The sequence below is a fragment of the Prinia subflava genome, chromosome 3 (assembly GCF_021018805.1).
Source record: "Prinia subflava isolate CZ2003 ecotype Zambia chromosome 3, Cam_Psub_1.2, whole genome shotgun sequence".
Taxonomy (NCBI): domain Eukaryota; kingdom Metazoa; phylum Chordata; class Aves; order Passeriformes; family Cisticolidae; genus Prinia; species Prinia subflava.
This window is the reverse complement of record NC_086249.1, coordinates 21,432,362-21,437,867: the sequence shown is the minus strand read 5'-3', so window position 1 is coordinate 21,437,867 and position 5,506 is coordinate 21,432,362.

Here is a 5,506-nt window from a genome sequence, read left to right as displayed (position 1 = left end):
GCTGCGGCACCGCGCATGCGGGCGGGGCGCGCGGGCAGCGGCGGGGGCGCGCCGCGGGAGCGCGGCGGGCCCGCCCGGGCCGGCACCGGCACCGGCACTGCCGCCCCACACGGCCACGGCACCAACACCGACACCGACACTGACACTGGCACAGGCACCGCCGCCCCACACGGCCACGACACCGACACTGGCACAGGCACCGCCGCCCCACACGGCCACGGCACCGACACCGACACTGGCACAGGCACCGCCGCCCCACACGGCCCCGGCGGCCGCGCAGGGCACAGCCCTCGCCCCACTGCTGGCAACCAGCTCGAGAGAGAGACACTGGTTATTTAGAGTGGCGCAAGCCTGCGTGCTCGGTGGTGTTCAGCAAAAGAAGCACGCCGACTACCAGAACTTTTTTTTTTTTTTTTTAAATATTTATTTATTGCAGCACACACGGGCATTAAAGAATCTCAGAAACAATTGGGTTAGAAAAGACCTCTAACATGACATGGAGTCCAACCTGTGACCGAACACCACCACGTCAATAGTCACCTCCAGGAATGGTGACTCCATCGCCTCCCTGAGCAGCTCATTCCAGTGTCTAATTACCCCTTCTGTGAAGAAATTCTTGGTAATGTCCACCTTAAAGCTCCCTTGACACATCCTTCTTATCCTCTCACTTATTACCTGGAAAAAGAGATCGACCCCCACCTGGCTACAGCCTTTTTCCAGGGAGTTGCAGAGAGATAAAATCCCCCCTGAACCTCCTCCAGAATGAGCGCCTTCAGCACCTTGAGCCCCTCCTCATAAGATTTGTTCACCGACTACAAGTTACATATTTCTCTTATTAATTAGTACTCTGTCTTCTGTTGGTTAATGATTCACTTCTCATGCTGATTAGTCTGCGTGCTCAGTGTTTATCATTTTGAGTCGGTGGATTTCTTGGGTCAGGGGTGCGTGGTTTGGTGGTCGGGATCTCAGCCTGCCAGAATTACCTTTTACCCAGCTGGAGCTGATTCAGCATAGTTACCGAGTTGTCTATATTAGTTTCTTCCTTTATCTTGTGAGTTCTGCCAAATGTCCTTGTGGCCTGTAAATTCTGTGTTGTGTCCACTATCAGCATCATATCCTTCTTCCCAAGCTCCCCCTAGGTCTGAGGTCGTGGAAATATGTTGAGCTTATTGAAACCTTTACAAGGCAATTCTACTGACAATTAATTTGTGTTTCTAACACCCGGACATCACGTAGAGCTTGTTGGCTGCTCTGTTTCCTGGTTTTATCCATCCATTCTTGTCAATCAGGCTTGAAATATAGAAAGATCAAACATTAGAGAACATCCTTTCTTAAGAAAATTTCCACATTTACCGCATTTTGTAACGAGAGGGGTTTCTTCCCTGTGTTTTTGGGAACCTGGTGGTGCAAAGGGCAGGTGCGCAGATTGATTCAGCCTCTTCCTCCCACTCGCCTGCTGGGAGAAGGGCGTTTGACAGAGCGCCCGGAGGAAGCAGGTGGTGAGTCTCGGGCTTCTCCAGTGGAAGCAAGGCTAAAAATAGGCATCAGCCTCATTTTGCTGAATGTGGTAATGTTGGCATTCATAGCAGGGCCCAAATGACATCAGAACTGTCCTGGGAAAATAGGCATGGGCTCCTTTAGGATGATTCTTTGGGCCTGGTAACCGAGAAGGGTGAGCCCAGCATGAAGTAATTGGGAAATGCTCCCTGTCCTGTTAGGCTGAGTTTTCCTTCAGTCTCTCCCTGCAGTGCTATTTTGCAGTATTTGGAATGGGTTGTACCTCTTGCCAGAGTGTTTTCCTGGTGGAAAAAGAGAGAAAATGCCGAAGCTCTCAGCACATGAATGGTTGTTCCATGTGTCATTGGGTGTGCTGATTTAGTTTACCCCCTAATAAAACAAAAACAAATGTGTTTTGTGGTGCTTCTTCCTACTTTTCCTCCTCTCTGCCACTGACTGGCGATGTGTCTTTAGGAGTGTCCAAACACTGATACTATGAGCTCTAAACCTGAAGTGCTGCAAGCAGCAGTAACCACAGTGCTGCAGTTCAATGCACCTGCAAGGAGGGGCAAATGCTGAATGTTTTTCCAGAATTCCAGCATCCAGTAGTTTTGCCACAAGGTGGCATCAATGAGAGTTTATCAGGCCTCGAAGGAATGACTTCTGCCCCATCAAGGTCCGCACAGTGTTTCTTGCAAGGTGGCAATACACTGATATATTACTTCCAAGGAACAACAGCCAGCTTTTAGTTGAAGAACAACCTACCATAAAGATCAAAGTTGAAACATACAGACTTGTTTCTCTAGAAAGGAGTGATATGACAAGCTCTAACTCATTTTCAGAAATGTAGGACCATTGAGACCTCTGGGCTTAAGAAGCCTGGGGATAAAAGAGTATTTGGAAGGAGCATTTGGCTTTGTGAAATAGGGTTGTTTTTAACAGGAGAGGGGGAAAACAACAGTTGAAAGTGATGATATAAAGAGAGGAAAGGAGAAAATGACAGAGCAGTTAATATTTGGCTTTTGCTGTTTGTACAAGATTAGATGTCAAAAAACCTGAGTCAAGTCTGTGTTAAGTCATTACATAAGTCTCAAAACACTTTCATGAAAACTATGCATTGAAACAGCTGCTTTTCCCAGCAATGGTGTTCTGTAGATGTAATGGGGAAGAAAAAATCCTGGTCTCTTTCAGAGCCTTGTTACTTGTGTGTATGACCAGTCATGAATTTGTCATTTTAAAATAGACTAATAAGGTAAATGTTTGATTTAACAGCATGGTCTCGAGGTGGATTACTGGATTGTGGGACCTGATTGCATCTTTTAGTTATCTGTACGACCAGCTGTGACTATTTTACTTCCCGGTGTAAATTGTAGATACAAATACATATAATTGTATTTTTTGACCACCAGAGGGTACTGCCATTCCAAACAATGGCTTTTGGTGTGCTCCTGTAGGAGCTTTGTTTTGTGTTTTGCCACAAGGAGGTGAGGAGATCTCCTAGGTTCGATTTCAAGCCCTTAATTTTGTAATTTGTAAAAACGAGTGTTCAAGCCTGAAATGTCTCTTAAAATTCACTTTACAACGTATTCAGTTTTTTGGTACTGAATTACTTAGGCTCATCTGTTTTTTCTTCTTGTTGGCATTGGTGGTTATGTCTCATTCTAGGTTGTCTTTGTGTTTGCTCTCTCCTGTCTGAAGAAGATTCCCTCATGCTCCTGCCTGCTCTATACCAGGATATGTATACTTTCCCTTTTGTCTAATTTGTCCCATTTTCTTTTCTCCTCATTGCAGAGTCTCTCTACATCCTTTTCTCCCATGTTCCCTTCCATGCAAATCAGTCTTTGTATTTTCCTTCCTATTTGTGTGTATTCCTACTTTCCCTCTTTGCCCAAGCCCGTGTATTTCCTGATTTTTCTGTAGGCAGTTAACTGTTCTTAGCTGTGTGTGTGGTTTCAGCTACTTTCTGAAAATTCCCTCATCTACTTCCTTTTTCTATGGCAGGCTGAGTCATTCACAGGGTATCAACATGCCAAGAATTCTTGGATGGGTTTTGCAGGGGTGAAATCGGGCATTATCATGCTGGAAAATGCTGGTGAACCCTTCCATCCACATTAGTGTTAACGACTAATTGCACAGGAGCTCAATCTGTAGTTCAGGTAACAATATACCAGGGAATCCGTGTGCCCTGTTTTCTCTGTTGTGGTTCAGTTGGTTTCCCCCAAAGTTAGTTGATTTCCACTGACATTTAAAGCTGCATTGGAAATACAGAAAGTAAAAGTAGTCTTAGTACCTCCAAACAGAAAATCTTTGTTGAGCAGGCCCTGGTGAGCTCGGGCACAGCTTCAGCACAGCTTTTCTTAGCAGGCGGCTGTGGAGATTTGGGACATTTCCCCTTTCTGGCTACATTTCACTGCAGTTGGAAGCCAGAGCCTGGATTTGCACCAGAGGCAGCTGGAAGCTCTGGTATGCAGAGAGAGATCCCGGTGCATGGGCAGTAGGGAAGAGCCAGGGATTGCACCAGCAGGGGAATTGCTCAGTACACAGGAGCCTGAGCTCTTAGACATCACACCAGGGAGCCTTTGATTTCAGGGCAAGAAATGCCACTGCCTGTGAGGGCTCTTGCCACCAGGACCTGGTGAGGGCATTGGCACAGATCAAAGTGTGGAAACTGTACAGACTCTTTAAAGCTCTGCTGATACCACCGAATTAAACAGCGTCAGGGATGTTCCTGAGCACCAAACTTGGCTGTTTCTACTGCTTCTCATAATCCTTACATGGTTTTAGCCTGGGCCTATGAGCAGTATCCCAAAATATTCCAGGGTGTGGGTTAGGGGATACATCCTGCTGCTACAAATAGGCAGACTGTGCTTTCATGGACTTTTTGAGGCTTTCATAGACTGGATATTGGATGCCCTGTGCCAGCTGGCCTCAGGGGCAAAGACTGGTCCCAGACTTGTTTAATTTACTAATGTGAGTGTAATCACAGTGACTAGGCCTGGCCACTGGGCTGAAAGTCTGTTTTTGCAAACCCTGTTTGGTTTAGACACCAGGAACTGAAGGGAGGTTGCTTCCATTTATTCCCCTACTCCGCCTCCAAAGGTTACTGCCTCATACAAAAGGGCCAGAAGGTTTATTTGTTCTTCAGTCACGACTGTCCACCTTGCACATCTAGCACTGAGTCAGACCACTGATTTTTGTTTTCTGATCATGCTGTTGGCTTTGATGGGAAGGACTATTTTTTCTTTTAAGTGTAACAAGCAGTGTAATTTTATGAGGTGAATGAAGGAAATCTCTAAACCACCTGATGTTAATAATCTCTGAGGTAACAAGACACACACAAAATAATATAGATAAAATCGCTACTTGGGAATACCCTGACTCATATGCAGGACCTTGAACTCCGCTTTGCTGAACTTCATGAGGTTTGCAAGGATCTACTAAATCCACTGTAATCAAAATTATAAAAGTTTAAAAAGCTAAAGGCAGAGAAGAAGTTTCACATTTTTTAGAGGCTCTTGTTTTAAGGCCATTTCTCATTTTTTGTTTGTTCCCCTCTGCCCCCTCCCCCTTCTGGGTTATGTAATGCAAAATCATCCTTAGCTTTGCCTTTCTTAAGTGTTGCTGTTAGCTGCCATAGCCCATTCACAATAGTAAAGTGACACTTGCTAACAAAAATTGCACAGTGTGCAGTCCTTCATCTTTTCTTCCCATAGTGTTGCTTTCCATCTGTTTGAAGCTTGTTCCAGAATCAAACTGCTTGCCTTAAAACATGGTCTTGTATTGAACAGAGTCCATGAAGTGAATGCTTGTTGTCTCAATATGTTTGCTACCCCTAACTTTCAAAATTATTTATAAGTTGTTTATGAACATACTTTGCTTGATTATATGAGGTAACATAGAACCATATTCTAAGAACTGTAAATGCCAACAGTGGAAGGCCTTGAGCTGAAATGACTCATTTTCAGGTATGTTTAGGACTACAATCTTCAAAAGAATCAACTGAAATCTC